Below are 11,979 nucleotides of genomic sequence, written 5' to 3'. Positions count from 1 at the left end.
CAAAAACTAACTGAAGACTGAGAGGAAATGCATGGTAGGAAATATCTGCTGCCTTTTCAGGGTCTGTCATACACCTTTTGACAATATATATATACATACATATCTGCATACATTTGTGTGTCTTCTTCGGCATGCGTGTCTTTTTTGTACTTTGTACAGAAAAGCAAAAGTACTGAGTTTGTATTTGTTCATAAAATATATACACTATTCATTTATATGTCTAGATAGTTGCAAAAGAATTATGATTCTTTATTATTCAAACATTAAAAAAAGAAGGAATTTGTGACAACATGGATGAACTTTGAGGACGTTATGGTATGTGAGATAAGCAGAGGGAAAGACAAATGCTATATGATTTCACTTACATGTGGACTCTAAACCGAAACCCACACCAAAAACCTCATAGAAAAAGGTTATCAGAGGTGGTGATGGGGTGTGGGTGGAATTGGAAAAAAACTGTCAAAAGATACAAACTTTTGGTTATAAGATAAATAAGTACCGGGGTTGTAACGTACAAAGTGATGACTATAGTTAACACGATACACAGGAAAGTTGCTAAGAGAGTAAATCTTAAAAGTTCTCATCAGAAGGAAAAATTATTTTTTTTCCTTTTTTTGTATCTATACGAGATGATGCATGTTAACTTATCTTGTTAATCATTTCACAATATATGTAAGTCAAGTTACAATGCTGTACACTTTTTTAAAAAGATTTTATTTATTTATTTGACAGACAGAGGTTGCAAGCAGGCAGAGAGAGAGAGGGGAAACAGGCTCCCCACGGAGCTGAAAGCCCGATGTGGGGCTTGATCACAGGACCCAGGGATCATGACCTGAACCGAAGGCAGAGGCTTTAACCCGCTGAGCCACCCAGGTGCCCCAATACTGTATACTTTAAACTTATTCAGTGTTGTGTGTCAGTATTTCAATAAAACTGAAAAAAAAAAAAAAGAATTGCAATTCTTACCTAACTTCATTTTATTCACTTAGTATTTGTAGAGACTTCTCAGAATTCATAGATGTAGATCTCATTCATTAATTTATAACTGAGATATAGGCTATCTGTTCTCTTGTTGGGGGGGTTATATTGATTCCATTTTCTTTATTTGAAACAATGATGCCATAAATATCCTTGCACATGTTTCCTGTTGTGTGCCTGATCCTATTCTTAAGGAGGGCTGTCTTAGCAGTGGAGCCATTAGACAGATGGCTACATTCTTCAACCCTAGTGTGAACACTCCAAAGTCCCCAGGATGGTGTACACTCCCACCAGTCAGATGTGCAAATGCCAGTATTTCAATGTTCTTGCCAACTCTTGTGTCATCAGACTTTAGTGGTAAGAAAAATCTTATGTTGACTCTAGCTGTTTAACTGACTTTTCCTATACTTTTAAGTTGATTTAGAATTAGTTAACAAAGCTCCACCTCTAAGAGCTATGTAGAATATATTTTAGTGCATCTGAAATCTGGCTTATTTTCTCTCCTTAGAATTAACTGAATAGTTCAGTATTATCTATTGAATAACCTTTATTTCTCCACTAACTAAAATGATTACTTATAAATTCCTATATAAAATGGAATTGGTTAACACATGCCAGCCCATTTCTGTGCTGGAATAATATTCTTATAATTGTAGCTTTATAACAAACTTTAATGTTCTATATCATTTTTCTCTTTCAAAATTTTTTCCAATTATTGTCTAATGAACTTTAGAATAATTTTGTCAAGCTCAAAAAACCCATAAATATTATAGATATTTTAAAATCAGTCATATATCGTACTTGTTCATGAAAAAAAGACATTTTATAGTCTATTGATAAACACTATAAATATTTTTCTTCCTACTTTCTACCTTTGATGACATATCAATTTTGAAACTTTGGTTGGTTACAAAAACAATATAATTAAGATAATCTCTTGTATAAATTTACTTTTATAATTTCTTTTGGAAAACTGAAACGTGGTTTATCTGAAGCTTATTTGCTACAAGGGGTGGCTTAAGGATTTTTTTTTTACAATTTCTTTTAATTTTAATTTATTGTTTTAAATTTCTTTTCAGTGTTCTAGAATTCATTGTTTATGCACCACAACCAGTGCTCCATGCATTACGTGCCCTCCATAATACCCACCACCAGGCTCACCCAACCTTCCAACCCCGGCCCCTTCAAAACCCTCAGTTTGTTTCTCAGAGTCCACAGTCTCTCATGGTTTGTCTCCCCCTCCAATTTCCCCGAACTCACTTCTCCTCTCCATGTCCCCATGTCCTCCGTGTTATTCCTTATGCTCCACAAATAATTATTTTTACATTTTAGAATTTGAGTCCTACCTCCTTTTTTTCTTTCACTGATTTGCAAAGTTAGCTTTACCATGTGAGAGTTTCTCCTGTATCCTGAGTTTGGATCGGCATTCCCTGGTCTTAGCATGTCTCCCTTTGGCTGTTTTGATTTACTATCACCTTATAGAACTTCAAAAATATCTCCAGGCCACTGGCTCTGGAGATTGGGCATCAAGGGAACTGGGTGGTAAGAGGTAGGCAGGTTCTAGTTCCTTGGCATTCTCCACCCTCTCTGTTACCTCCTCCCTATCCCATACTCAACTAATCCTCAAACTATCATAATTACTTGTATATATTTCTAATAACACAGCACCTTGGAAAGGCCTTCCTTCCTCCTACAAACACAAATACATTTTGAATCAGATATAGCAGCAAATGTAAGTGAAATAAATAAATGAAAGTCCCTGTAACCAAAAATAGAAATAAAAACTAGGCAGATAAAGAACCTAGGCTGATGCTGGGGGGCCTGTGGGGGTTTACAGTAGTGTGGGATAAATGATTAATATCTGATCTCCAGGAGATAAAAACTTTGACTCGTCCTATTTGCCAATCTCCATGGTATAATTTCTCCTACCACAGCTGATTTCAAATTTCCAATGTGACATCACTGAATACAGAGTTTGGAAGAATATAATCTCCTCCTGTGAGTCGGTGCAAGCTGGATAAAGACCCACCCCAGGGACCTGAATCCAGGCTCCTCATACTTATATGCCAACACTGCCTGTGGCTTTGTCCCAGCCAGGGAGTGGATTTTATAAACCTCTGTATAAAAATGACAATCTCCTAGACTGAACTAGAGGGCATTGCGCTAAGAGAAATAAGTCAGAGAAATACAAATCCACATGATTTCACTTATATGTGGAATCTAAAAACAATATAAATGATCAAACAAATAAATAGATAGAAAGAGACTCATAAATACAGAGAGCAAACTGCTGGTTGCCAGAGTGGGGTATGGGGAGAAGGGCAAAATAGATAAAGGGAATTAAGAGATGTAAACTTCCCATTGTAAAATAAGTCTTGATCATGAAATGTATAGCATAGCAAATATAGTCAACAGTCAATAGAAATAGTCCATAATATTGTAATAACATTGTATGGTGACTACCCTTATTGTGGTGAGCATTGAGTAATCTATAGAATTGTTGCATTAGTACGTTTACACCTGAAACTAATAATGTAACATCGTATGCCAACCATACTTTAATAATTAATTTTAAAAAGTGACTATCTCACACCACTACTTCTGTGTGTGTGTGTGTGTGTGTGTGTGTGTCCAGAAAGGTGATTTTATTAAAACACCCAGGAGCAGAAAGAGCAGTGGCTCATGCTGCCTGCAGCTCCTGCCGCTCCATGCTGCCGCAGACAACTACTTTTTACTGGAAAAGAAAATCACCAACTGGGCTAGTGCCCTGAAATCCAGAAAAGAGCTGGGTTGTCAGAGGATGTTTGAGAGAATGAGCTGCACTTGTCAACATCCATACCCAGCGCCATCCGCTGGCCAGAGAAAGCAATTAAGAACAAAGAGAATAGGGCACCTGGATGGCTCCATCAGTTGAGTGGTTACCTTCAGCTCCAGTTATAACTCTGGGGTCCTGAGATCCAGCCCCGCATCTGGCTCCGGGCTCAGTGGGAAGCATGCTTCTCCCTGTCTGCCTGTTGCTCTGCCTACTTGTGCTCTCTATCTATATGTCAAATAAACAAAATCTTTAAGGAAAAAAAAAAACAAAAAGGATAATTACAATGGATGGAAATATAAAAAATGTGTGAGAGTCCATGGGATTATCATAAAACTTAAAAAAAAAAAAAGAACACAAGTCATTGATTACCTTTGATGGATACAGAATATTAATCTTTTTTTTTTTTGAAAACTAATAAAGAAAGACAAATATTTAGTCTACCTTTCCTTTTCAAACTGTATCTCAGGGTACATGAACATTTGATAAGGAAAGGTTTATTGCATGGAATACATCAAACCCATAACTACAGAAACAACAATATGAGGATATGACCATTTGCTTTCCTTAGTGACAATGTCACTAAAACCATTATTAGAAAGATTAATGGGAACATTTTAAGAGTGATCAAACCTGAACCAGATGATTAATCTTTACTCAAAAAATAGAGAGAATCAACATGATGAGTCTCCTGAGTTGAGGCAGTAAGAAGTTTATGACCCTATCTATGAAGTCTTTTTAAAAACTTAAAACTGGTATCTGACCAGGCCTCAAGATCAAACTATTAGTTCACAAAAAATAAAAACAAAAAAATAAAAACAAACAAAAAATAGAACAACAAGTTGAATATAGCTGCAGGGATGTGGTCAGCCAAATACAAAATGTGGGAAATTTTACAGGACAAATGACACTGTTTCTTCAACAAATGAAATACAAAAAGAAACAAAAAGAACCAAGACTATGCCATAGGTTAAAATAAATGGAAGACGTAATGGGTTAGTTTCCTATTGCTGCTGTAACAAATCAGCACACATTTATTGGCTTAAAGCAACACAAATTTATCCTCCTATATAGTTCTAGGGGTTCACAGTATAACCTGAGTGAGCAGTCTTTGTTCCCTCTAAGGGAAGGTTTGTTTCCTCATCTTTCCCGCTTCCATAGGCTGCCAGCATTCCTTATCTCTCGACCTCACATTACTGCAATCTTTGCTTCTGTTGTTTTATCTCCTCTGAATGAAAGTCCTGCTTCTCTCTTTTGAGAACCCTTGTGTTTACGTTAGACACACTTGGATACTCTAGAATAATGTTTTCCCTCCCAAGAGCCTTAACATACTTACATCCGCAAAGTTCCTTTTGTCACATAAGGTAACATTCACAAGTTCCAAAGATTAAGATGTGGACAAGTTGGGGGCTGTTATTCAGCCTACCACAGTCATGTTAGTCAAATATTGGATTTTGGTTCAAACAAACCAATCGTGGAAGGAAATTACGAGGCAACTGGGAAATTTGAACACTGACTAGAAGTTTGATGGTATTAGGAAATTTTTGTTAAGTCCTTTAGGTATGATAAGGTATTTTAGTTATTTTTTAAAAATATTTTCTTTTAGAGACATGTACTGAAGAATTATGGAGGCACTGATCTGATTTGGGATTGGCTTTAAATACTTCAGACTGACCATGTAGTGGGGAGTCATGGCAACCAGGTGATAGATGTGTGGGGTGCATGGGCTCAAGCATGTTTGCATTGCAGATGAGGTGAAGCTGTTTGAAGTGAAAAGCAGACCATCCTAAAAAGAAAATATAATGTATGCTGTGGAAGTAGATCAAGCCAACACCTACTGAAGGAGTAAGTGTCTTCCAGGAGAAGGGGAGCCTCGCCTACCACAATGGGAGAGGAGAAAATAGTGCAGATTGGGCACGTTCGGTTATTTGGTGAAGGGAAATGGAAGAATTTCACCTCTAGTGCTTTTTTTATTTTCCATACCAAGTAGAAGATGTGATAGCAAGAGGAAGTCAGGTGGGTGGCGGTATGAGGAGAAGCAGGAGGTTTGAAGCATCATTGCCTTGAGTAGCATGTACAGAAAATGAACAGGGTTTTTGGGCTGTGGTGTGGTCTAATTAGTCATTGTGAGTTTATAGTGAAAATAACTGGCTCTATTATGTGGTTTTCTTTAGAACTGCTAGGTCATGTGAGTTCTGAGAAAGGAGATACATGGTTTGCTCAGAGTAAGGGTTTGTCTGCTGGTAAGACAGGAAGAATTAAAGCTAGAGAGTTGAAGGTAGTGGAAACAGTGTTGAAATGGGAGGCTGCAATCATTTGAGATTCCAATGGCTATAAAAGTAGGGATAGTTCAGGTCATGACAATGGTCAGGGTGCCTGTGAAGGGAAGGGGTTCTTGAACGTGATAGAAGTGATGTCCTGAGGACATGGGAAGTGAAGTTGGCAAGGACTCAGAAGGTTATACCACCTTCATACCCCTTCCGGTAAGCAGTTACCCATCTCAGCAATGATTATTATTATTATTATTTTTTAAAGATTTTATTTATTTGTCAGAGAGAGAGAGGGAGTGAGAGAGAGCACAGGCAGACAGAGTGGCAGGCAGAGACAGAGGGAGAAGCAGGCTCCCTGCCGAGCAAGGAGCCCGATGTGGGACTTGATCCAAGGACGCTGGGATCATGACCTGAGCCGAAGGCAGCTGCTTAACCAACTGAGCCACCCAGGCGTCCCAGCAATGATTATTTTCAATGCCATTCTGTATGGGAACAGGGAGATCCTGCTCCTTTACCTGCAGAGCTACCCTTTTTTTCACCGAATGAAATGGACCTGAATGAAATGGTAGAATATGAGCTCCTTAAAGGCAGAAGCTCAGGATTATCTTCCATCTTTAAATGTCAGTGTTCTTCATAATGAAAGAAGCTGGTAGGTACTCAGTAATTATTGCTAGTTTAGAATTATAAATAAAACAAAGAACAGAATATCCATAAATACATGTTTATTGATAAAAATGCAGTGACCCCTATTTAGGGCTCAATGAGGTAATGCTATTCTAATGTTTGTTTTTCCAAGTCCAGGGGACACTATAGTTCTCATCAGACACTGACCAGGTGTCCCACAAGTTTAACTCAATCCTGACACCATCTACCTGGACACAGCAGCAAACTTTGCAGGTTAAGGGTTCAGTCCCACATGATTGTCCCCACTTCAGAAGCCAGTTACAAATTCAGTTACAAAATGCAAGATGTCATCTGGGCTACTCACAGACTAGCTGCACAAATTGGAGGTTCTTGCCTATCCTTGGGTTTCACTGATTTGCTAGAGTGGTGCCCAAACTTGGAGAAACATTTACTTAGCCATACCAGTTTATTATACTGGGTATCATAAAGAATGCAGATGAACAGCAGATGAGGAGTACACAGGATGAGGTCAGGAAAGGGCCTGAGTGCAGGGGCTCTGTCCCTGTGCAACTGGGCTGCAACACCCTCCCAGTATGTGGAAGCTTATCAACATTTGCTGTTCTGAAGTTTTGTTTTCTTTTGTTTTTAAGATTCTATTTATTTTTTTGTCAGAGAAAGAGAGATAGAGATAGAGAGCACAAGCAGGGGGAACAACAGGCAGAGAGAAAAGCAGGTTCCCCACTGAGCAAGGAACCCAATGCTGGGCTCCATCCCAGGACCCGGGGATCATGACCTGAGCCCAATGCAGAGGCTAAGCCGAATGAGCCACCCAGGCATTCTGGTTCAAAGGTTTTTATGGATCTTAATCTGCAGCACCTCTGCTTTTCTTTCGAGAGGTCATTGGGGTGGGGGAAGCCTGAAAGTTCCAACCTTCCAATCACTTGGTCTTTCTAGTAAGCAACCCCATTCTGAGGAGATGTAGGGTCCCCACCCTAGGCCACTTCTTAGCATAACCTCCGGTGGACTCAAAAAGGCTTCTTCTGAATGACAAGATACTTCTGTCACTTGAAGAATTCCAAGGGTTTTAGGAGTTCTGTGCTGGACCCTAGTGACAAAGACCAAATACATTTCCAGTTGTACTATAGGTATATGAGTGAAACCAGAAATACACTGTGAAAGGAAAATAAAGGAAACTTTATATTAAATGCAGTCAGGAAGCCCTGAAAAAGGGAGATTTCATGCACCATTCCTTACAGCCTGTATAGCCAACAGAAAGAAGGAAGGTAAGCATTATCTTGACACACGAGGACATTTCTTACACAGGAATTTTATCTCTTGTTTTTAAGAAAAAGAAGGAAGATCCCTCCTTGCCTCAACAGCAATGCACTAACCACAGCTTATGGCGCATGAGAAACTGCTCTAACCTCAAACTCTTGTTTTCTCCAATTAATTTTTGTTTAAAACAACCCTCAGCAATTTCCTCCTATAACCTAATAAAAGTTGACCTTCCAGGGTGCCTGGCTGGCTCAGTCGTTAAGTGTCTGCCTTCAGCTCAGGTCATGATCCTGGGGTTCTGGGATCGAGCCCCATGTCAGGCTCCCTGCTTGGCAGGAGCCTGCTTCTCCCTCTCCAGCTCCTCCTGCTTGTGTTCCCTCTCTCCCTATCACTTTCTGTCAAATAAATAAATAAAAATCTTAAAAAAAAAAACAAAAAACAAAAAGCTGACCTTCCCTCTGTCTGTTTGGACTTGCTGATATGCACCATATTTCGCTTCTCTTAAATTGTAGTTTTCTGCTATTCCCTAATAAACTCCTTCTGCTAATGAAATAAAATAAAATAACTGGCTGTTTTAAGGTTGACATCCCAAATCAATCTACAGTCAGAAGATAACAAAGGTAGTGGAGGTGGTGACTTAAGTTGAATGCAATAGCATTTGAGAAAAGAAGATGCTCCTGTATCCTTAGTGAATCAGAGCAAGTCATGGAATGGACATAAGACTGAAGAGCATGATATATTGGGAAAAAAGTGGGTGAGGGTATCTCAACCCCCTGGGAAGTTTCCATGATCCTAAAATAGGAAAAATTCAAGTATCTGTATGGGAGAGAAATATGTATGCGGTAAAGTTCCCACTCCACCAGGGCTGCTGAATTAGGCTCCTGGGAGACCACAGGCTCATCACGGAAGGATTTCACCACCATGCCTGCCAAGGCCTGGAGTCTTTTCCAAGCAATAAAATTATAGGTGTGAAATATATTTGAGCTATTTTCTCCAAAACATATCACAGAAAATCACAAGAGGACACAAAAGATGACTTCCTCCCATTGAAATGGCTAAAACAAAAGTGGTAAAAATAAATTCACGGTTAAAAATATCCAAGGAATGGTAGGGCAACAGGCTATCATTACTCAGAATCTGGCCTGCAATTAAAAACTTCCAAAAGGTTGCAAATTGCCTACTTCTTCACCGATTTCACATTGTACCCCACGAATTCTGCTTGCAGAAGACAAGGCCTTTCTAGAGAGCCTTCCTCACAGCCCTGAGATCCTTACATTGTGAGTGTGGCGTTCTAATACTTTCAACATTTAGGGTTCTTGCAGGGTCTAAATTCATTAGTTTTGACAGAACCACTGGGTAAATTGTTTGAATGTGTTGACATGAATTACCCCTCCACGGCTGAGGATGGTCAGGTGTGTTACCATTGTTTTTATTGAATTTTAAAGGGAAACACTTTTCATTAACATCTTTGCAATGGCTGGAAATAACTTCAAACAGAAAACAAAATTTCATGTTTTATTTATTTTTTAAAATTTTTTATTTTTTTAGATTAAAAAAAATTTTTTTTGACAGAGAGAGAGAGGGAGGCAGAGAGAAAGAGGAAGGGAAGCAGGCTCGCCAGTGAGGAGAGAGTCTGATGCAGGGCTTGATTCCAGGACCTGGGATCATGACCTGAGTTGAAGGCAGAGACTTTAACCCACTGAGCCACCCAGGCACTCTGTCACATTTTAATCTTTAACTATCAGGCAGTGGATTGTTGACAGCAGAACCTGCTTTGGCTTTTAGAGACCATCTTTGCGTGTGTCTCTTTCTTCTCATCTTTTTAGTAGATTCAGGAGGAAAGATGGGAATTCAAATCTAAGGGGATATAGATTCCTTAAGAAAAGGATATAAAAGTTTTGCCTTTTCTTGCATGTAGTAGTTAATCAGTTATGTTAAAAATAAAATACAGCTGAGTAAATTTGAAGATCTAACTGACTTTGCCAAAGAATTCATTGAATTGGGCAGCATCTCCTCTAGCAAGTAGAGAGATGGTTCTAGGAGTTGTACAAAATGGAAGGGCTTTTGTAGTAAGTAGGGTAAAGCAAAACATTATCAACAAAAGAAAGGAAAGGATTGTTTCAGGCCAGGTCACTTTCTTTTGGGGGAGGAAGAAACAGCAGGGTCTTTATAACACTGGTGACCCTACAAGCGCTGACCAGGAAATTTCAGATTAACTGTTAAAAGATCACATTCCTAGGATTGGTTGAAAATGTAATTAGGTCTGTCATAGAGGGTTAATTACTCCATTTGTGGCTTTTTTTTTTTTTTCATTTTGCTTTGTTATGTTTAATAGTTTCTTCGGAGTAAATAAAATCGCATCACTTAATTAGTGTGTTAGGACTTTAAAGGAAAATGTTCAAGAGGAAAAATAACAAGGGCATCTACTGAATATCATTTTAACTGAGTAAAAGTTATCTACCTAAAGAGCTAGGTTTCCTTCTTCAAGCATTTACCCTGCAGACTTATCCCCTTCTTCCATATATATCGACAGAACTGAAATGCTCCTAAATTTCAGTCACTTCACTATGTAGTTTTTAAATGATGAATGGATTCCCTGTTCTCCTTTCTGACCCAGCTGGGAGAGCTGCTCCTGTTGCTGGGCTGGAAACACAGGTACTCAAGGGTCATTTCTCAAGGAGCATGTCGCTGCCACTAGCTAAATGCTTGCCTTGCTCTTTGCTCTCTGCAGTGGGGTTGCAGTATTGCTGCTGGCTGGCTTTTCTTTGTGATCGAAGGAATAGATGTCCTGGAGTCTGGTGACCTGCTCTGGGTGCTGAGACCATCAGTGTGCATGGCATATCACCTTATCTGCCACATGAGCCTGAGGATAACTGTTGGGAGGATCTGGTGGGAGAATTCCATGTAAAGTGATGGATATCAGAACCACGAAGTCAATGGCTGGTACTTTTAAAAAATTAGTGGTAAAATACACATAATATAAAATCACTATCTTAATTTTGGGTACAGTTCAGTGTCTTAGGTGTATTCACATTGTTGTGTAACCATCATCACTACCCATCTCCAGAACTTTTCATCTTCCCAAACTCTGCACTCATTAAGCACTAGCTCTCCATTCCCACATCCTCCCAAACCCTGGCAACTACCATCCTACTTTCTATCTCTATCCATTTAATGACTCTAGGTGTCTCATATAAATGAAATTATATAAAATAATTTTCTATCTGTTTTGTTTTACTTAGCATAATGTATTTAAGGTTCATCCATGTTATGCCATATGTCAAAATTGCCTTCTTTTTAAAAGACTGAATAATATTCCATTTTGTGGGTATACCACATTTTAAAAATCTATTCATCCATTGATGGACATTTGAGTTGTTTCTACCTTTTGGCTTTTGTGAGCAATGCTGCTATAAAATAATATACAGATATTTGTTCAAGTCCCTACTTTCACTTCTTTTGGAATTGCGAGATCATATGGAAATGTTATATTTAATTTTTGAGGAACTATTATACTGTATTACACAGAGGCTTCACCATTTTACATTTCCACCAGCAATGCACAAGGATTCCAATTTTTACATGCTCACAACACTAATTTTCTGTGTTTTTTTTTATAGTCATCCTGGTGAGTGTGAGGTAGTATATCATTATCGTTTTGATCAGTAATGTTGAACTTCTTTTCATGTGTTTGTTGGTCACTTGTATATCTTCTGTAGAGAAATGTCTATTCATGTTTGGTATGTTAAACAAATATACATAATCATCAGAAAGTTTCCCCAGTGAGAAAAAAAATGAATTTTTATTCAGAATTGAAATAAAGTACAAAGTGACATTTATGTTTAGAATCTTAGGCAAGTTTAAAAATTCCTCTTGGCATATCACCTGTTCAATGGGGATTCTGAAACAGGTGGTCCTTGATTTGGAAGAGCTTTGCTTGCCTGGGCCAGTATTAGAAACTTTGCAATGCTAATAAGAATAGCCTTCAGGGTTAATGCCAGAGCCAGTGTACACACTAAA

This window comes from Mustela nivalis (genome assembly GCF_964662115.1).
Source record: "Mustela nivalis genome assembly, chromosome: 6".
NCBI classification, from domain to species: domain Eukaryota; kingdom Metazoa; phylum Chordata; class Mammalia; order Carnivora; family Mustelidae; genus Mustela; species Mustela nivalis.
This window is presented reverse-complemented; position numbering follows the sequence as displayed.